The 22,846-nt window shown below is 40.2% G+C and overlaps 1 long non-coding RNA gene across 7 annotated transcripts in view; it reads left to right on the top strand.

Moving 5' to 3' along the window:
- Window positions 1–22,846, top strand: part of LOC309661352 — a 161,509-nt gene that overhangs the window by 41,453 nt on the left and 97,210 nt on the right. For 5 of the 7 annotated variants that reach the window (XR_014263970.1, XR_014263971.1, XR_014263973.1 and 2 more), the window contains one exon: window positions 22,654–22,746. This is a non-coding gene — a long non-coding RNA (uncharacterized lncRNA). The remainder of the gene's footprint in view (window positions 1–22,653; window positions 22,747–22,846) is intronic. The other 2 variants (XR_014263972.1, XR_014263975.1) reach the window with 1 other exon arrangement.

The following is a 22,846-nucleotide window of genomic DNA, read 5'->3' on the forward strand; positions in this document are numbered from 1 at the left end:
CCTACACACATATTTTCCTTTGATCAGATTTGTATTTTAGAAGGCTTCATTTGGCACAAAATATAGGAAAGATTTGAGGCACACATCTGGAAGAGAAGGCTAATTAAATATTACTGTGATCTTGGTGAGAAATGAGGACTGAAAATAAGATGGTGAAAATGAGATTGGAGAAAAGATAACCACAGATATGTGGGAACACCCTGGTGGTATCAGAGACTAGTATAGCAAACAAGACAGTAGATGACAGCTGAACCAGATGGGTATGGTATTTCCCAAGGTCATCAGGGCACAGTATTCTCTTTTCAGCTAGCTCACCTATATGGGAGAATAACCTTTGAAATACAGATAAAGTCCCTAAATAACATCAGTCAATCAGACATTGAAATTTGCCCCCAATGAATGTTTCTACCCTTTTCAACAGGAATTTTCTTCAAATCAACTCACTGTTAAGGAAACAGATTAATTTAAATAGAATCACTCTCTTTAGTAACTTAAATTTCCTTTTACTATCTATTTTTTTATTCATTTCATTCTCCCCCCATCCATCCTTCTGTAACCGTAAGTAGAATAAGCACAATTTATGGAGTTTAACTAAAATGCAAATTCATTTTTGTCGTTAACTTTCACTGGGAGAAGTTTTTTTTTTGTGCCTGTATAAAAACCTATGCAGTCCCATGATTTTTCTGACCACTCAAGAAATAAAATATTCTGTTGGGGCCTCCAAGTTGCACAATTCTAGGGGGCACCATTTGCATTGTAATCTTTGTAAATGAGTCTCCTGGAGCCCAGCTCCAATAAGTTATAATGGGAATGGTGCCGCTGGAGTTTTGCAACATGGCCTTGAGTCCTAGGGTCACTTTAATTTCAAAATCATAGTTTTAATTTAGTATTTAGGTACGTTTTGTGTAATATATTAAAGAATACTTTGCTATTCCTTCAGTTAAGACTTCTCCTCCCCACCCCACCTTCATCCCAGGGCCTGGCTACAGGCATGCCAGCAGTCTTCAGGGAAGAGTATGCTATAAGCCTTCTTGCTCAACTCCTAGGGTTGTACAGTTGGGAGGAGGGTGGAAAGGTAGCCCCTCTGATTGCCCTGGCCCTCAGCCTAACTCTCCACATGTAGCAGTGCATCACCTTCAGTTGGTCACCCCAGTACCCCTTGGCTTCTGCCTTGCAGCAGTTTTCCCAAAGTCCCTTTCTCCTAGGTCGGCGTCAGCTCTCTCAGACCATCCTCTTGGAGAGGATACCTTGTTAAATGACCCCAGGCAGATATTTATACCACTATTTTTCTTCTAGTCCCTGGAATTCCCATACTTTTGACCCATTACTAGAGGAGAGTGCAGTACCTTCCTAGTCACGCACCTGTGTCCTGCTGTCATAGGTGGCTTTTGCAGGTACAGGTGAGGGTCAGACATTATTACCTTGTGCCCATCAGTCAGGACTGGGACCACTGTGAAGCTGGTGAGGCACTCACCTTGAGTGCAGAATTAAAGAGGGTGCCAAAAAACTCAGCAGTTAAGATAAACAATATTTTAATGAAATACTTTTAAAGTAAATATTAATGCAAAAAAGCATGATGACCAAGATATCAAAACTTTAAATAAAGACAGGATTAGTACAGGAGATGCTTACTGAGTTCTGTGACTGTCTTGAGGTGCATTGTAAATAAGCCTCATCATTGTTCCCCCATAGCACTTCTCTCTTTCCAATGAAGTATTCCTCAAAAAATTTTCTCAGTTGCCATCATTTTTTATATCTGTGTTGAAATTTAGGCTCTGTGTTCTAACAGCTCACTTTGAAATGTGTTTTTGTATATTGTTGCATCAGTCAAAATTTCCAGTGTAAATTATAGTTATCCATCTATCCATTCATTGAGTGGGCTTTTGTATGAAGGAGAATAAAAACAATCTTCAAATGCTAATGATTAATGCATTTTAAGAGATGATTAAACTAATGACTGTTAAATGGAAATGTTTACAGTTACAAAGGGAATACCAAATTGATCTGCCTTACCAAGTAGGCCCTGAGATAGATTTGTAAAATTAAAGGCATCTGCAATGCATTCTACTTTCCTCTTAGAAATGTCCCATAAAACATTGTCATGTTACCAACTCCTCTATTCTGCTTATCTGTGTAGAGTCAGCCCTTGTGAGCTGTTCTGAGACAGCTCATTCCATGGTTTCTGATCAGTTTGTCAGTGTAAATAGAGATCTTCAGAAGTAGAATGATGAGACTGATCTTGTTCAGAGAAAAATTAAGGGCCCTTCAGGCTAGTGCATTGTCAGTTCCTTTGTAAAGAGTGTTTTTATTACCCTTCAGCTGCCTTAGGGGTAGTTGTTAGCAAAGGATTAACTCAAACTTTGTATCAAGGAGTACAGATATGCATGTCATTGTAGGCCCTGAGATTTTTTTTTGAAATTTATTTTCAAACTTTTTTTTTTTTTAAAGCTGATGGATTAAAGGGGTAATTTAATCAGTAAACATTTGTTATCTGTTTATTTAGCTTACTTCATACAGAGCAATTGGCTCCAGTGATTTTGAGTGGTCAAAGACAATTCTCTAAAATCAATTCAGGCCCCTTCAGCCTATTTGTGTAACCAGGTACAAATTAGTGAGTTTCCTTCTTGAGTCCAACTGCAGTGTATTGTTCTGTAAAGTGTCCAGTTGTCCGCTCTGGTTGCCTTGGTCAGTTGAATGACCCTGCTCTATAAGCACAGCCTATAGTGCATTTGGCTTAATAAATTAACTAAACTAAACTGTAACATGCTGGCCACAGAAAGGAGGACTTTATAGAACCATTCCTGCTTGGAAGAGCATAAATGGGATTTCAATTAATTTTAATCCAGAAAGTTGTCTTAGCCCAAGGCGTATGACCTCTGAGACCCCAAATGCCAAAATCTTACTATGTAAAAATGATCCATATAATAAAAAAACAAACACATAAGTTGAATTGAATTTCACACCATGATGTTTTCCTAAAATACACTGTCTAAAGAGTTCCTGCAAATCAGTTCCTGCTGCTATATAAATGACCATATTTAAATCTAATCACAATAACCCTCCTGCAGTGAAAGGCTCATTTGTTCAAAAAATGATTTATGGCCCAATGACACCAGGGAGTCTGTAGTCCTGTTGCTGCATGTGAGCAGAAGGTCAGTGAAAATGAAAAATGAACACATACTATAAAGTCCACATTTCTAACAGAACATTTTGCAAAGAATAAAATGGGAATTCAAGAAACATGTACAAGTTTACTTAATATTTTTATTAACATTAGCATTGATATGAAAATACATTTCACATATATAGTACAAAGAGTAACCAAATAAATCCCATTTTAGCCCCTTCTAGTTTAAAAAGTAGAGTGGTACTGCAGCAGGCCTATCCCATTAGTGCTCACTATTCCTGAAAAGCACTAATGGCATCTGCTGTAAGCACCTGAGGTGCTTTGCCTTCAGGCTTTCCTCTGGTCACAGAAATATGCTTAGCCCCTGCAAATATGGTATGCTGGAAGTGCCAGAGGATCAAGGCCACCAGGAGCAGCCCTCAACTAATAATGGACGGAGGTGGTAGATAAATATCTAAGCTTCCTTGCCCCTCAGGTAGGATGACCTTGAGATATATTCTCTACAGTCTCCAAGAGGTCCCAGTGAAACTGAGCCTTGGTTGTTCATGGTAATAATCTGCTTATTAACTCACCCTTTGTAACTTCCTACCTTTCCTTTCCCATCTCACTTCCCTACTCCTTTACCAGTGTTTCCTGGGATAGTCTCCCAAATAAGCTACAGTTGACCCTTGAACAACACAGGGTTAGGGGTGCAGACTCTCTGCACAGTCAAAAATTCACACATATAGCTTATATTGGCACTCCGTATTTGCGGTTCCTCTGTATTCGCGGTTCCTCCATATCCCTGGTTCCACATCCACAGATTCAACCAACCTTGGCTCATATAGCACTATAACATGTACTGTGGAAAAAGATCCACGTGTAAGTGGGGCCCACACAGTTCAAACTCGTGTTGTTCAAGGGTCAACTGTAATTACATCCAAATTCTTGGATCAGGGTTTGCTCCCGGGGTATTCTAACAATCACCAGTACTGTTGAAGCTCCTCATCTGCATCCCCAATTTCAACTCTGTCTCTCCCCAACCAAGGCTAACTACTACTTCGATTTTCTTTAATGTTTTTTGAGCTGACTAAATGTATTTCATACTATTCGCATTCTTTTGCAGTTTTTTAAAACTAACCATTATGTTTCTAAGATTCATCCATGGGTTACTTCTGGATTTTTGCCGTTATGTCAATGCTACTGTAAATATTTCTGCACATCCCTCCTGGTACACATGTCAAGAGTTTACCTAGGAGCAAAACTGTTTAGTCATAGACTCTGCATTTTCATTTTTTTTAAAAGTCACATTTCCTAGTAAAGACAGTAGATTTAATACATAAGTCCAATGTTATTTTCTTTCAAAACCCAACTAAAGCTTTTAAAAAGACAAAAGTCCGTAGAGAGGGGGAAAAGAGAAGATGAGACAATATCAATGCAAGTTTTAAATCTGGAAAGTAGATGGTAAGTGGCAAATTACTTGCTAGAACTGAGAAAGCCAAATCTAAGATGGGGTGAGGGGCAGTGGATGGGAATCAGGGAACCAACTTAATTTATACTGCAGAATCTTCAAAAGGCTCCATGATTGGTACCTCTGGAAGATGGGATAAAAGGGGTTAGCTGAAATATAGTGAATTGATTGAATAGATTAGAATATACATATAGATACAGAATATACATATTACATATGTTATATCATATGTACTATGTATTTGTTGTTTTATTACATATATACTATATTTTATAAATTGTTGTCTTAAAACTGTTCTCATGAAGAAGATATCAGCTTCAGACAGATTTACAACGAATTCTAACAAACTTCTAGAGGAAAAATAGTTATTGATGAGGATGTGGCCTAAGGGAACTTTTACGTACACTGTTTTAGGGAAGGTAGATTGATATATCACTTTGAAAAAGTATTTGGTATTGTATTTCCCCCTGTTTTAAAATATACTTTAAAGTTTTTCTTAATCCAAGTTTTATATGCATATTTTATCCTCCAGCAGCATATTTTTTCTTTGTCTCTTTCATATATTTATTTATTTATTTGTTTGTTTGTTTGTTTTAATTTTTGTCTTCGTTGGGTCTTCATTGCTGCGCGCAGCTTTCTCTAGTTGTGGCGAGTGGGGGCTACTCTTCATTGTGGTGCGCAGGCTTCTCATTGCAATGGCTTCTCTTGTTGTGGAACACGGGCTCTAGGTGCACAGGCTTCAGTAGTTGTGGCACACAGGCTCAGTGGTTGTGGCTCGTGGGCTCTAGAGCACAGGCTCAGTAGTTGTGGCACACAGGCTTAGTTGCTCCGCGGCATGTGGGATCTTCCCGGACCAGGGATCGAACCTGTGTCCCCTGCATTGGCAGGCGGATTCTTAACTACTGCGCCACTGGGGAAGCCCCTCATATACTTTCTGAGATGTTTCTTTATCACTTAACTCTTCTACTAAGTATTTCATTTCTTCCATCACATTTTTAATTTCCAAGAGCTGTTTTTTTGGTTCTCTGTTTAATTTTTCATGGCATCCTGTTTTTTTTCCAGAGATACATATACTCTCTTATATCTGAGGATATTAATTATAGATATATTCCTGTTTTGATTCTCTAGGTTTTATACTTCTCACATACATCTAAAATCATTTCATGTATTTGTTTTGCTCTCTATCTTTCAAATTAGAGTTTTTTTCTCAAATGTCTCCTTGATTAAATGCTCATTTTTAGAGACCTGGTGAGCTTGCCAACCGTGAACTTCCCTGTAGGGTGACCTAGGTGGGCCATTTGTTGGGGAAAGTGCAATGTAATTTTCTTTAGGTCTTTCCACATGGGCTGGTCAGCTCCCCCAGAGAAGACTCTTCCAAAATCTTGTGTAGAAAGTCAGGGCTTGGGACTTACTGGTGGCACAGTGGTTAAGAATCCGCCTGCCAATGCAGGGGACATGGGTTTGAGCCCTGGTCTGGGAAGATCCCACATGCCTTGGAGCAACTAAGCCCATGCACCACAACTACTGAGCCTGCATTCTAGAGCCCATGAGCCACAACTACTGAGCCCACGTGCCGCAACTACTGAAGCCTGCGCGCCTAGAGCCCATGCTCCACAACAAGAGAAACCACGGCAATGAGAAGCCTGCACACCACAGTGAAGAGTAGCCCCTGCTCACCGCAACTAGAGAAAGCCCGCGCACAGCAACAAAGACCCAACACAGCCAAAAATAAATAAATTAATTAATTAATTAAAAAGAAAAGAAAGTCAGGGCTTGGCTCCTAGTGTTCTAAAACGTGAATTGGGTGGGTCTCTCAATATTTAATAGGCACACATTCAATCAATCTTCCTGTTTCTTCATGTTTTTTGTATCTCAATTGTGTCTAGTATCCCTCAGTCAAGAGTTCTTCTGTTTACCCTCTCCGTAGAATAATTCTGCTGGCTGTGAGAGGCAATTACTCATGGGTGTAGTATAGAGAGGGCGATTTGGGAACATATCTGCTTCTTTAAAAGCTTTCAGTCATGCCCTTCTCTCACTGTGGCTGCTGTACTTATCCATTTTCTTTTAAAATTTGGCAAAGAAATACTAAAAGATTCTCCAGTGGGTCATGGGGATACCAAACATATTCCTTCCTGCTCCTATTGTGTAAGAGCAACCCTTCCTTCTGATACTCTGGGTCGGTTACTCCTGCTAGGATGGTGACTTCTTGCCTTGTTTTGGTCTCTTGGGAAACAGGATTCCTAACCTGCTGAAGCCCGAGTTGAAGGAGTGGGAAGTGATGGCAAAATGGCAACTTCTACTTTTACTCTTTATTTCCCAGCACCAGATATTCTACCTATCGATGATAGAGTATCATATAATGTTTATTAATAAGTATACTATACCCTGGAGACTGATCCCCACCCTTGCAGTGTATGCATACCTTTATTTCCTTAGGAGAAATTCATAAAGTAGATTTATTTGGCCAAATAGTCATGGTAAAATCAGCTCTCATACAGATGAGGGTAACTGTTCCAAAGTAGGCAATCACAAATGAATGATTAACTGGCCGAAATCTCATTGATGATTATGACTGTATTGTATATCAAGCTTGTTCAAGGGAAGTAAGAGAGCAGTTAGAGGATTGTGCTGAAATAAGCAGATTGCAGCAGATGCTCTTTGGTTACCGTTGCAATAAAAAGCTCATTCACCTCAGCCTTTTTTTTTTTCCCTCGTGTAAGAGATTAAAAAAAAAATAGATAATGGATTTCTGTTTAACTGGGATGTATGGGAGTAATTTGGAGGAAGGAGGTTTGGATGGAGAAAGAGGAGTAGACAGCACACATTCGGATCATCCATGAGAAAGACTCCCAGCTCAGCTGCCTTTGATCTCCAAGGCCTTCTGAGATAGTAGAAGTGCATAATGACTCTTCTCTCTGGACAGGGTAATTAGGATGTGTGTTTGCAGGCCAAGAAAGATGGCACAGGTGGGATATACACTGTAATCGCCATTCATCTGTGGGCCACAGCTCACACAGGAAGGCCTGAGGTGGCCTCTCAGAGACAGGTGATTAGCCCATTGAGTCACTTCTCCTGTGACAGCACAGCAGTGACAAGAGCAGGGACTTTGAAGCCAGACCTGAGTTCATATTCTAGCCATGTCACTTGCAAGCTGTGTGACTTTGACTAGGTAACCTTTCTCTGCCTTGTTTTCATGTCTGAAAACTGGGGACAAAATTATCTACTTAATGAGATTGTTGTAAGGATAAAATGAGTTAATGTATGGAAAGGGCCTGGCACATCGTTGCTGCTCAATAAACGTTCACCTCCTTCCCTCCACTCTGCTAGAAGGCCTTTCTGTAACACCCAGAATTGTCCTCTGGTAATTCTATAGGAATTTCTTTAGTGTGAAATCATCTGCCGGTTGTGCCCAGGACACAGGCTTCACAGCTCTTCAGAGCCTTCTAAGGGGCAGGGCTCAGGCCAGAAAGATGCTTCACTTTACCTGCAGCAGGATGGTCCTGAGGACCTCCGCCCTTGCCAAGGTAGAGCTCTCTTTCCCTGCGGAGTTGGAACGGCCCCATCCTCATCTGGAGTTTACCCTGGGTTTTGAACAGCCTGCAAACTAGAGCAGCAAGGAAGGCCTAGGGCTGAGCGGGAGACCAGCGCCCCCACTTTAGATTTTGGCTTCTGATGAAAGCACCACTGGCTTCACCTCCTCTCCTAAATCTCCTTTGACATGCTTGTGTCTCTGATAGACTTGGAACAGACTGCATGCTCAGGGATATTTTTTCCCCAAGTCTTCTGCCAGGGCCTTCTTCAAAGCTGGACTGATCCCCTTGGTTCTGATAATGCACAGTGACTGTCAAGACTTCTAGGGCGGAAGCTGGCAGGAATCTTTGCCCTCCCAAATTGCTCGTGGGTGTTGATCCAAGCCATCTGGACATATTTAGATGATAAATCAGAAAGAGCACCTTTGCCCTCTTCTCCCAGATCTAGAAACAATGGGGAGAACTACCAGTAAGCAGTGTCCATAAAATATGAAATGTCAGCTCTCCCTTTGCCCATCTCAGCCTATGACATGCCACATCCAATTTGTCTTTGTTCCAACTGTGAGAGGACTTAATTTCATCATCCTGGCCTTTTGCAGTTAAGTGTTCTCCAAAGATATGACCTATGAGGAGGAGGAGGACTGATAACGGAGCTAATCTTTCAAAGTCCTGCTTAAGCAATTGTAGATAATACAGGAGGAGAGGAAACCTTGGAAACCATCATGATTATCCTACTTCTGCCCTGCTGAAACTCAATCCAAACCCCCCGTGTTTTGACTTCTCTTTTCCCTACATAGATGGAATATGTTGTGCTTTTGTTAAGATGAAAAATCCAAATAATTAGAGAGTGAACAAAGTTTTCAGTGAGTTTGCTGTTTCAGATTTCTCTTGAATAAAACTGTTACTTTAATCATTAAATCATTGATGAAATGGCTTTGTGTGGTGATATCTTATTTCTCTTTAACCTTGGGATTGTTAGCAGTTAGAAGAAAAGAGCAGTGTCTTAGATCGGTGGTTCTCAGACTTCAGCGTACATCAGAATAATATGGAAGGCTAATAAAAAACTCAGATTGCTCAGGCTGACCCTCAGTAGGTCAGGCCTAGGGCTCAAGAATTTGCATCTTCAACAGGTGATGCTGACGCTGCTGGTCCCAGAACCACACTTTGAAAATTACTGATTTATATAATAAAAGCCTGACCATTTGGAGCCTTAGAGAGTGGAATTATTTTGTAATGCCAAGTATACCAGATTTGATATGGGTTCAAGTGGCAACTCTGCAAATTATAAAAGGTGAAACAACTGAGTCTCTCAGACTCAGTTTCATCATCTGAAAATCAGGAATGAAAATAATGCCTGCATCGCAGAATTGCTATAAAGATGAGATAAGTTCATGTATGTGAAAGAGCTTGGTAAATGGCAAAACACAATCTAAGTTTAATTCATCCTAGATATACTTTTCTTTTTTTAATTTAATTTATTTATTTTTGGCTGTGTTGGGTCTTCGTTTCTGTGCGAGGGCATTCTCTAGTTGCGGCAAGCGGGGGCCACTCTTCATCGCGGTGCGCGGGCCTTTCACTGTCGTGGCCTCTCTTGTTGCGGGGCACAGGCTCCAGATGCGCAGGCTCAGTAGTTGTGTCTCACGGGCCTAGTTGCTCCGCGGCATGTGGGATCTTCCCAGACCAGGGCTCGAACCCGCGTCCCCTGCATTGGCAGGCAGATTCTCAACCACTGCGCCACCAGGGAGGCCCCCTAGATATACTTTTAATAGTCAACTTTTATCTTAAGAATAAAAGCTTTTATTTTGACTTCTGGGATAGAAGTCTTTCATTGTTACCATCATAATAACAGTTAACAATAATATTGATAGAAGTCTACTAGTCTACTCATTGTACTTTCTGTACTGGGCACTTAACACATTTTCTTTATGTCTTTCAAAAACCTCATAAAATCTACTTTATCATGTAAATTCTTTGCCTATGTAAAAGGAGTATACTGGACAGAATTTAAATTTTTCTTGAGGCCTCAGGGCAGGGCAGCCTCCTTGGGTGTGTGAGGCCCCTGTCTATGTAAACAATATGACTAAAAATGTATTACATGTGGTACACCCATACCATGGAATATTATTCAGAACTAAAAAGAAATGGGCTAGCAAGCCAAGAATAGACATGGAAGAAACTTAGCTGTATATTACTAAGTGGAAGAAACCAATTTGAAAAGGTTACATAATATATGATTCCAACAATGTGACATTCTGGAAAAGGCAAAACTGTGAAGACAGTAAAAAAAAAAAAAAAAAAAAATCAGTGGTTGCCAGGGGCTGAGGGAGGGGAGAAGGATGAATAGGTAGGGCACACAGGGTTTTTAGGGCAGTGGAACTACTCTGTATGATACCATAGTGATGGATACAAGCAGGGAGTATATGTGAAATCTCTGTACGTTCCTCTCAGTTTTGCTATGAAACTAAAATGCTCTAAAAAAATAGTCTTTAAATTGAAAAAAAGAGATAAGTGGTTGTCAGGTGTTGGGGGAGATGAATAGGCAGAGGACAGAGGATTTTTAGGGCAGTGAAATTACTGTTTGATACTGCAGTGATAGATACTTGTCACTACATTTGTCCAAACCCATAGACTGTACAACACCAAGAGTGAACCCTAATGTAAACTTTGGACTTTAGGTGGCAATGATGTGTCAGTGTTGGTTCATCAGCTGTAACAAATGAACCACTCTGGTAAGGGATGTTGATGGTGGGGGAGACTGTGCATGGGGGGTATGGGGTATCTGGGAACTCTGTACTTTCTGTTCAGTTTTGCTGTGAACCCAAAACTGCTCTATTTCCTTTGCGTGTGTGTGTGTGTTTTATTGATGTATAGTTGCTGTACGGTATTATATAAGTTACAGGTGTACAATATAGTGATTCACAATATTCAAAGGTTATACTCCATTTATAGTTATTATAAAATACTGGTTATATTACCTGTGTTGTATAATATATCCTTGTAGCCTATTTTATACCTAATAGTTTGCACCTCTTACTCCCCCACCCCTATAGTGCCTCTCCCCTACTCCCCACTAGTATCCACTAGTTTCTTCTCTTTGAGTCTGCTTCTTTTTTTGTTATATTCACTAGTTTGTTGTATTTTTTAGATTCCACATATAAGTGATAACATACAGTATTTGTCTTTGTCTGACATTTCAGTTAGCATAATGCCTTCCAAGTCCATCCATGTTGCTGCAGATGGCAAAATTTCATTCTTTTTACAGCTGAGTAATATTCCATTGTATATGTGTGTGTATATATACACACACCACATCTTCTTTATCCATTCATCCATTGATGGATGCTTAGGTTGCTTCCATATCTTAGCAATTATAAATAATGCTGCTGTGAACATTGGGGTGTGTGTATCTTTTTTTGAATTACTGTTTTTGTTTTTTGGATATATACCCAGGAGTGGAATTGCTGGGTCATATGGTGGTTCTATTTTTAGTTTTCTGAGAAACCTTCATGCTGTTTTCCACAGTGGCTGCACTAGTTTACATTCCCACCAACAGCATACAAGGGTTCTCTTTTCTCCACATCCTTGCCAACATTTGTTATTTGTTTTCTTTTTGATGATAGCCATTCTGACAGGTGTGAAGTGATATCTCATTGTGGTTTTGATGTGCATTTCCCTGATGATTAGCAATGTTGAGCATCTTTTCATGTGTCTGTTGGCCATCTGCATTTCCTCTTTCAAAAAATGTGTATTTAGGTCTTCTGCCCATTTCTTAATCAGGTTGTTTGTTTTTTTTGATGTTGAGTTGTATGAGCCATTTATATATGCTGGATATTAATCCCTTATTGATCATATCATTTGCAAATACTTTCTCCCATTTAGTAGGTTATCTTTTCATTTTGTCGATAGTTTCCTCTGCTGTGCCAAAGCTTTTAAGTTTAATTAGGTCCCATTTGTTTATTTTTGCTTTGATTCCCATTATTCTAGGAGATAGATCCAAAAAAATATTGCTGCGATTTATGTCAAAGAGTGTTCTGCTTATGTTTTCCTCTAGCTGTTTTATAGTATCCAGTCTTACATTTAGGTCTTTAATCCATTTTGAGTTTATTTTTGTGTATGGTGTCAAAGAATATTCTAATTTCACTTTTTTTAACATGTAGCTGTACAGTTTTCCCAACACCATTTGTTGAAGAGACTGTCTTTCTCCCATTGGATAGTCTTGCCTCCTTTGTAGTAGATTAATTGACCATAGGTGCATGGGTTTATCTCTGGGCTTTCTATCCTGTTCCATTGACCTATATGTTTGTTTTTGTGCCAATACCATACTGTTTTGATGACTGCAGCTTTGTAATATAGTCTGAAGCCAGGGAGCCTGATTCCTCCAGCTCTGTTTTTCTTTCTCAAGATTGCTTTGGCTATTTGGTGTCTTTTGTTTCTCCATACAAATTTTAAGATTTTTTGTTCTAGTTCTGTGAGAAATGCCAATGGTAATTTGATAGGGATTGCATTGAATCTATAGATTGCCTTGGGTAGAATAGTCATTTTGACAATATTAATTCTTCCAATCCAAGAACGTGGTACAGGTCTTTTGCCTCCTTAGGTAGGTTTATTCCTAGGTATTTTATTCCTTTGGATGCAGTGGTAAATGGGATTGTTTCCTTAATTTCTATTTCTTTTAGTTTGTTGTTAGTATGTAGAAATGCAAAAGATTTCTGTGTATTAATTTTTTATCCTGCAGCCTTACTGAATTCATTGGTGAGCTCTAGTAGGTTTCTGGTGGCATCTTTAGGATTTTCTATGTGTCGTATCATGTCATCTGCGAACAGTGACAGTTTTACTTCTTCCTTTCCAATTTGGATTTCTTTTATTTCTTTTATTGTATCGCTATAAACTTCCCTCTTAGACTGCTTTTGCTGCATCCCATAGGTTTTGAATTGTTGTGTTTTCATTTTCATTTGTCTCTTGGTATTTTTTTTTAATTTATTTATTTTATATATTTTATTTTTGACTGTGTTGGGTCTTCATTGCTGTGCGTGGGCTTTCTCTAGTTGCGGCGAGTGGGGGCTACTCTTTGTTGTGGTGTGTGGGCTTCTCATTGCGGTGGCTTCTCTTGTTGTGGCTCACGGGCTCTAGAGCACAGCCTCAGTAGTTGTGGCGCAGGGGTTTAGTTGCTCCACGGCATGTGGGATCTTCCCGGACCAGGGCTCAAACCCGTGTCCCCTGCATTGGCAGGCGGATTCTTAACCAGTGCACCACCAGGGAAGCGCCCTCTCTTGGTATTTTTTAATTTCCTTTTTGATTTCTTCAGTGATCCATTGCTTGTTTAGTGGCATATTGCTTAGTCTCCATGTGTCTGTGGTATTTTTGCAGTTTTTTTTCTTGTAGTTGATTTCTAGTCTCATAGTGTTGTGATTGGAAAAGATGCTTGATAAGATTTCAGTTTTCTGTGATCTATCACCCAGCATGTGATTGATCCTGGAGAATGTTCCATGTGCACTTGGAAAGAGTGTGTATTCTGTTGCTTTTGGACGGAATGCTCTCTATATATCAGTTAAGTTCATTTGGTCTAATGTGTCATTTAATGACTGTGCTTCCTTACTGATTTTCTGTCTGCATGATCTTTCCATTGATGTGAGTGGAGTATTAATGTCCCCTACTATTCTTGTGTTACTGTCAGTTTCTCCTTTATGTCCATTAATATTTGCTTATATATTTAGGTGTTCCTCTCTTGGGTGCATATGTATTTACAATTGTTGTTCTTCTTGGATTGATCCCTTGATCATGATGTAGTGTCCTTCTTTGTCTCTTGTAACAGTCTTTATTTTAAAGTCTCTTTTGTCTGATATAAGTATTGCTACTCTGGCTTTCTGTTGATTTCCATTTGCATGGAATACCTTTTTCCATTCCCTCACTTTCAGTCTGTGTATGTCTCTAGATCTGAAGTGAGTCTCTTGTAGGCAACATGTATATGGCTCTTGTTTTTGTATCCATTCAGCCACTCTATGTCTTTTGGTTGGAGTATTTAGTTCATTTACATTTAAGGTAATTATCGATATGTAGTCGTTATTGTCTTTTTGTTAATTGTTTTAGATTTGTTTTTGTAAGTCTTTTTTTTCCTTTTTTTTCTCTTCTCTTGGGATTTGATGACTATCTTCAGTGTTATTTTGGATTCCTTTTTCTTTTTTGTGTGCATATATATTATAGATGTTTGGTTTGTGTTTACCGTGAGGTTTTTGTATAGTAGTCTATATATAGATATATATATACATGTGATTGTTTTAAGTTGCTGATCTCTTAATTTCAAATGCATTTTAAAACCCTGCATTTGTATTCTCCTCCCTTCATGATTACTGTTTTTGATATCATATTTTACATCTCATTGTTCTGTGTATCCCTTAATTGCTTATTGTGGATATAGATGATTTTACTACTTTTGTCTTAACCTCCCTACTAGCTTTGTGTGTAGATGATTTCCTAGCTTTACTGTGTGTTTGCCTTTACCAGTGAGCTTTCTCATTTTGTAATTTTCTTGTTTCTAGTTGTGGCCTTTTCTTTTTCACCTATAAAATTTCCTTTAATTGGTTGTAAAGCTGGTTTGGTGGTTCTGAACTCTTTTAGCTTTTGCTTGTCTGTAAAGCTTTTGATTTCTTCCTCAAATTTGAAGGAGAACCTTGCTGGGTAGAGTATTCTTGGTTGTAGGTTCTCCCCTGTCATCACTTTAAATATATCATGCCACTCCCTTCTGGTCTGCAGAGTTTCTGCTGAAAAATCAGCTGATAGCCTTATGGGAGTTCCCTTTATGTTATTTGTTGTCCTTTTTTGTCCCTTGCTGCTTTTAATATTCTCTCCTTATCTTTTTGTCATTTTAATTACGGTGTGTCTTGCTCTGTTCCTTTTCATGTTAATCCTGTATGGGACTCTCTGTGCTTTCTGGTTTGGGGCAACTGTTTCCATTCCCAGATTAGGGAAGTTTTCAGCTATTATGTCTTTAAATATGTTCTTAGCACCTTTCTCTTTCTCTTCTCCTTCTTGGAGTCCTATAATACAAACATCAGTGGGCTTGATGTTGTCCTAGAGGTCTCTTAACCTATCCTCATTTTTCTTCATTCTCTTTTCTTTTTTCTATTCAGTGGCAGTGATTTCCTCTACTCTGTCTTCCAACTTGCTGATGTGTTCCTCTGTATCATTTAGTCTACTGTTGATTCCTTCTAGTGTATTTTTCATTTCTGTTATTGTATTCTTCACCTCTGTTTGGTTGTTCTTTATATTTTCTAACTCTTTGTTAAAAACTTCTAACTTCTTGCTCTGTGCATCCATTCTTCTCCTGAGTTCTTTGATCATCTTTACATCTGAACTCTTTCTTGGGTAGATTGTCTGTCTCTACTTCACTTAGTTCTTCTGGGGTTTTATCTTGTTCGTTCATCTGGAACATAGTCCTCTGCTGCCTCATTTTGCCTAAGTTGCTATTTATATTTCTATGTATGTGGTAGGTTAGTTATGTTTCTCGACCTTGGAGAAGTGACCTTCTGTAGGAGATGCCCTATACCTCACAACAGCACACTCCCCTCTTGTCACTCAAGTCATATGCTCTAGGGGTTCCCCCTAAGAGGGCTGCGTGGGTCCTTCTGTTGTGATGGGCTGACTATGTGGGCGGTCTTACAGGCTTGGTTGACCCCCAGCCTGGTTGGTTGCCAGGCCCTGCCTCATGTGGATGTTGCTGGCTGCTAGTTAGTGTGGCCTGGTCACGAGGCGGCTGGCTGCAGAACCCTAGGAGGCCCTGGGGCTAGTCCTGGCTCACTGGTGGGTGGAGTCTGGGTACAGAAGACTCCAGGGCTGGTGCCAACCCATTGGTGGATAAAGCCAAGTCCTGGGGTTAGTGCCAGATTACTGGCAGGCAGAGCCAGGTCGTGAAGTATGGCTGCAGGGCCCAGGAATCCTGGAGCTGGTGTCAGGTCACTGGGGCAGAGGCAGGGGATGGGGCACCGGTTCCTGACACAGTTGGGTATGGGGTCTGGGGAAGCTTGTGCTGGCCTGCTAGTGGGCACAGCCAGGGCCTAGCTTGTCCCAGGGTGGGGTCTGGCCTGCTGCGGGTGGGCTGTGTCCACAGGCTGTGTGAGTGTGGTTTTCTTGTGTCTCATGTCTGCCCCCTGATGGTTGAGGCTGGTCTAGAGGCTAATACAGGCTTCCTGGAGGGCACCGTCAGTGCCTGCCCACTGATGGATGGAGCTGGGTCTTGGCCCTCTGATGGGCAGGGCCATGTCTAGGGGAGTGTCAAGAGATGGCTGTGGGCTCAGGAAGTCTTTAGGAAGCCTGTCTGCTGATGGGTGGGGCTGTGTTCCTGCCCTGTTAGTTGTTTGACCCGAGGTGTCCAAGCACTGGTGCCCTAAAGGTTGTTGGGTAAGGCCAGGTTTTGGCACTAATGAGCTAGAGGGAGGATCCCAAAATGGCGGCCACCAGCAAGCATGTCCGTGTGGTAGAAGGAGCTCCCCAGGGTGTCTGCCGCCAGTGTCTGTGTCCCCAGGGTGAGCCTCAGCCACCCCTGCCTATCCGGGAGACTCTCCAAGACCAGCAGGTAGGTCTGGCCCTGGATTCTATCAAGTTACTGCTTTTACCCTGGGTCCTGGTGTGAGATTTTATGTGTACCTTTTAAGAATCAAGTCTCTATTTCCCCCAGTCCTGTGGGGCTCCTGAAATTAAGCCCCAATGGCCTTCAACACCAAATCCTCTGGGGGCTCATTTTTCCAGTGCAGGATCCCTGGGCTGGTGAGCCCAACATGGGGCTCAGAACTCTCACTCCTGTGGGACAACCTCTGTTGTATAATTATTCTCCAGTTTGTGGGTTGCCCACCTGGGGCTATGGGACTTGGTTATATCATGAGTCCACCCCTCCTACCTGTCTCGCTGTGGTTCCTGCTTTATGTCTTTAGTTGTAGAAGATCTTTTTTGGTAGGTGCAGTCTTTTTCATCAGTGATTGTTCTGCAATTAGTTGTGGTTTTGGTGTGCTCATGAGAGGGGATCTCAGGGTCTTTCTACTCTGCTATCTTGGCCAATCCTCTTCCAACCCAAAACTGCTCTAAAAAATAGTCTATTAAAAGAACACACCAAAAATGTATCACATAATTCTTGAGTCCATGTGAGAGTGACTGTGTTAGACAGAATAACGGCCCCTGAAGATGTTCACATCCTAACCCCTGGAACCTGTGAATATGCCACTTTGCATGGCTAAAGGAGCTTTGCAGATGTGATTGTTAAGCATTTTCAAATAGGAAGCTCATCCTGGATTATCTGGGTGGGCCAAATGTAATCATAAGGATCCTTATAAGAGGGAGACAGGAGTGTTAGAGAAGAAAATGTGAGGATGGAAGCGGGGGTCAGGGGGAGTGTGTGTATGTGTGACTGTGAGAGAGGGAGAGTGCTTTGAAGATGTTATGCTGTTGGCTTTGAAGATGGAGGAAGAGGTCATCAACTAAGCAGTGCAGGCAGCCTCTGAAAGCTCAAAAAGGCAAGGAAATGGCCTCTAGATGGAATGTAGCCTTGCTGACACATTTTAGACTTTTGATCGCCTGAACTGTAAGATAATAAATTTGTGTTAAGTCAGTACATTTGTGGTAATTTGCTACACCAGCAGTAGGAAACAAATACAATGTTTTTTTCAATGAAAATTTAGGAAATTGAATACAGAAGAGATATTTACATATTTCATTACCATGTAAAAATCAATTCATTTTGATAGTGTTCAATTTCAGGAACCACCTGCTTGTGTTCTTTACTGTCAAATGTGTTCTTTGTCTCTAACTTCATAACTCCCACTGACAGAAGAAAATAGTGACTCTGCTACACTCACAATGCTGTGGTCTTTAAAACCAGTTTGTACAAAAATAATATAGATCTTCTTGCCTCTGCAGTTCCCTAATACCATTTATTTATATTGGCTATATGATTACTCATGATGCTGCCTCATTCATTGTGCTGCCTGTGAATACTTGCTTCCAATGACTCCAAGTTTGTTCGTGTGCTTCAGTGCTGATTATCACAGATGCAAGTCTTAAACAGGATAGGCAGGAAAAACATGTGAATGATAATTTCTGGTCATGTGAAATTTACTTTTCAGAATTTTCTAATATAAAATAGAACAACATACCTTCCAACTATGCTTCTCTTGAATTCTTTAGTGAATTCACTGCATTCCTAAAATGGGATCTCTTTCAGTGTTGACTTCACTCCTGCCTTCTACACAGCCACCAGCAGGAAGGGAGAGAGGAGGAAGATGTTCTTATTTGCACATTCTCTGTGCTCTCAGAGAGCACAGCTTACGGGCCAACCCAGGAAAGCACTGATTTACCACATTCGTCAGACGCAGGAGAGGACATTGATTGAAAAGACCCACTGGTATGAGCAACAGTCTAGAAACCCTAACAGGAGGTAGGCATAGCACTCCAAGAAAACCGTGCGACACTGGCTCGTATGGAGCTTTGTGGACGTGGTCTTGTAAATAAGTTCCTTTGGAGAGCATGCTGTGGTCAGATGGGTTTCCTGACACTCCCTGCCTTGACCCCCACCCCTCTGGAGGCTAGACCTTGGGGCAGCTCACATACCGAACACACTTACCTAGGATTTTCAACTTGCACTGGATCAGGGTAGAAAGAAACAAATCCCCAGTGTTTACTGTTTTTATTAGATTAACCACACCCACTTAAGGACTGTGGACTGATGGCTGTCACCCTCCAGTCACGTATCTGACTGGGTTAAGGGTGGAACAGGAGACCAAGAGTCTCATTGTAGGGGTCTTCCTTCATTTGGAAACACAAGAGTGAGGACTCAAGGATTCCTCCCAACCGCCTCTATCAGAGAGTTCTGTTGCCTGAATTTCTTGGGTATCTGATCGTACAGTCTTGTGGCTTCTGACTTTGTACACTGTGAATTGTTCCCTCATGTATTTTGCAATTATGAATTATGAATTTGTCTTCAGTGGCATTATTTCTGTGGGAATTTCATGGGCCTATTTGAGGCTGTGTTCTTCCAAATTGCCTTCCAAAGGCAATTTTGCCTTTGCTGTTGCCAGTTGTTCAGGGGTATTACCTGCCTGAGACTTCTTTTTCTGTTATTTATCAATAACTTGGGTAGTCCTGCATCACATTCAAACCCCAAATCTGTGATAATGTGAGGATGGACTCAATGTTACATTTTTTTTTTAAACCAGAGCTCAGATTAAGACAGGCATGCTTCCTTCAGTTGTCCTGTGTCTCTGAGTGAATTTTCCCCCCTCCCCTTTCTACATGTTGAGAGCACAGCTCTTCAGAGTTTTCAGTCTTTCTTGGAGAGCCATTCCCCAAGTGCTTCACTGGATCTCAAGACCATGTTTCCTGGTCTGATTTAAAACCCCTTCATGATATAGATCTGCAAATATTCCCAGGCCTGACATAGTATCAGCTCACATGCTTGCTGATTGGATTTTTAATTTGCTTTATTTTGGCCTGTGAGGATTTCTCTTATTTTCTTAAAAGCTCAAATATACATTTAAAGGACATTAGCTGGAGTATAATATATAAAAATACTGAATCATCATGTTGTACACCTGAAACTAACATAATATTTTAAATCAACTACACTTCAATTTTAAAAAAAAGGACATTTGCTTTATTTTATATAACATTCATAAGTATTCATAATATTTGTAAATATATTTTTAACTCTTATCATTTAAAAATATAAAATTTATAATTATTTAAATAAATTGTGAGAAGGCTTTCAGGTTCTCAAGTTTGCTACTTCTAGGTCTTCACATGTTTTCTTCTGCCTAGGAATACTCTTCTTCCTTTTCACTTAGCCATAAACCAGTTGTCACACACTTAAAGAACCATCTGTAAACCCTCCACTCCCATCCTCAGTGCATAGACATGGCTGTCTGTTTGCCCTGGTGTGTAGCCTCCTCTGGACTAGATGCTTTGTGAGACCATGCCTATTAGTTTACCCCAGCCTGACACTCAGGAGAGAATCAAGTATTTATGAATGAGTGAACGTCTTCTGTTGACTTTTGTTTGCTTATTTTTATTTTTAAATGTAAATCTTGTCTTTTCCGCAAGATCATTGGCTTCTAGCCTTTGTGAATTTTCCTTGGCTCCTAGCAATATGGTAAAACTCCCTGGGAGTAACTCCACCAATGGTTATCAATTTATGAATTAAAGCCTGGTAACTAATTTTTCACAATAGAAAACAAATATTCTTACCCCAAATTGTTTTATTCAGTTTTTTTTTTTTCATCTTAAAATTCAGCTCTTTTCCAACTGAGAATTTCTAAAAATGCTGTATTGAGTTTTCTGTTGTCCTTCATTGGAATTACCTTCTCCCTTCTTTATAAAACATTCAATTTTATGTCAAATGGGAAAGGATAGAAATCTAGTCTTTCACTCAGTGTTTGTTGAGTACCTTCAAAGTACAAGACAGAGTACAGAGATGCTGGTGGGAGGGCTGTGTGATTCAGGTAGGTGTTCTTAGGGCAGGGGAGAATCAAGTATGTTTGAAGCCCTTATGAATGGAGCCAGAACAGAAAAAGAGAAGCAGAGGTTTAAGAAACAGAGGAAATAATGATAGGACATGGTCCTGCCTTCATACACTCCTCCAAGTGCATTACTCATTCTAACAGACTTGGTAGAGCACCCTTAGTAACTACTTCTGTTGGCTTTTCTGGAGAGAGAGCAGCTGTAGCCGAGGTAGTTGTTGAGCATGTCTTATGCTTTTCCTCCTTGGTCAAGGCACATCAGCGAGATCAGGGAATTCGTGACTTTCAGAGAGCTGGTTGGTAAAGGGGGAAGCTGGTGTCTTAGAGGTGTATATGCTGGATTGGTGTCATATAAAGCCTAAAAAACACTCCTGTTGGGTAGGGGAAACAGTGATATGAAGTGAAATATGGTTCTAAAAGTAATTAATATAGGGGATATTAATGTTTAAAGCTATTGTGATAGTTCATGTTCATTCCTTTTTTCTCCCCCTTAGCCATGCAATCTTGTCCCTTAAATTCACTTAGAAAGATGAATCCTAAAATGTGCCATTGGGATTCTGTCAGATGACTGAAAGAGTCAACTTAGTTCTTGAATAATTTACACACCACACATACACACGCACACGCACGCTCATACGTACACTTAAAATGAGGCAAGCATGCCATTTAATTAGATTTCTTTTGATTCAAATAATTATTTTGATTCCATTCATAATTCTTGTGGATTTTTATTTTGAAAAAATGGGTTGTAAACTAGAAACATAGAGTTTTTCTCCTGCCAAGGCTGAACATAGCTTAAAATCAAGGAATATTCTCTGCAGGTTCAAAGTGTTTCTGTTAATTTATTGTATGCCTTAAAAAAACAGAAAATTATATACTGACATTTGCATATATCAGATATATATATCAACTATATCCCTGTTTGCTGAGAAGGCAGCACAGCTGATAGCAAGAATGTGGGTTCAAGAGAGTTGTCAAATGCCTCCCTTTTCTACAAGAAGGGATGATGTCTCTGTGGGTGGAATATTGGGTATCAATCAGAGAGACTTCAGGTGATCAGTTATTGTTTGGGGAAAATCTTAAAGAAATGATCCTGGACAAAGGAAAGTAAGCAAATCTTAATTCCCATTGATTTTTTCCATTTGTTTTTCTTTAGCCGGTAAAAATCTTTAAAAAAGCAGTTTTATTCATTGTTTGTACCCAGTAAGATTACTTATTTAAATACAACTGGAACTGTGGCGCACTCTAGTGATCAGAAGATCTAAAATATTGTTTTACATGAGCTTTCAGTTTACTTTTGCCTTTAGCTTTGTGAAGTAGGCATAGCCTAGATATTCTGCTCCACCTGAAGAGGGCTTGTCTAGTGGCAAAACTAAATAACGAGTCAGAAATCTTGCATTTAATTATACCTCCATGCCTCTAGACTAGCAGCACCGAAGCACGGTGGTACCTGGGATTCTGTGATGGCATGGCATTAGCTATTACTAGATGAACTAAAGGAACGTTAACTCTAAAATCCCAAACAAAACCAAATCTGCTGGGTGTGGGAAATCGTGTATCTCATGCTTCTAGGTAGCCCATTTGATCCACTAAGAATGGATTTGGGACCTTTTACTATTAAAATTCAAAAAGAGAATTAAGTGGAATAAGTACCTGCTTTCAAACTAGACAGATCTGGGATCGAATCCAGCTCATGCCATTTGGCAAGTATTCAATTCCTAAGCCTTAGCTCCACATGCAACCTGAGGATGGTAACAGTCACCCTCTATAGAATTGTTAGGGACTTGAGAAGTGGTGAGGTGTATGGAAAATGTTGCCCTCAAACTGGTAGCAAAGAATATTAACAAAAAGAATATTACTGAGGTGTCTAGGCTGAGGAAAGAAAGGAGTTTATTAAACCACATTTTTTTCAGCTAGTAGGACCACAGGTTAGCTTGATTAAAGTCTCTCAAACTATTGGGCCCATTCTCCCTGCCTAAAATTCAGAGTCCCTAATAATCACACAACGCTCATACCTACTTGTTCACTCTTCTTTTTATTTTTATAAAGCATGGCAAAATGAGGAAACAACTGACAAGTGAAGAGTTTGCGCAATGGAAAACCACCCTGACCATCTCTTGACTTTATAGGGATCATAGGTGGGTAAGTGTTCCTTTAAAGTGATTTTGTCATAGGAGAGTCACATGAAATGGTTCTCGTGGTGGGGGGAGAGGAAAGACAAGAAATCAACATTCACAATTAT

The sequence above is a fragment of the Balaenoptera physalus genome (genome assembly GCF_965194825.1).
Source record: "Balaenoptera physalus genome assembly, chromosome: 5".
Lineage (NCBI taxonomy): Eukaryota > Metazoa > Chordata > Mammalia > Artiodactyla > Balaenopteridae > Balaenoptera > Balaenoptera physalus.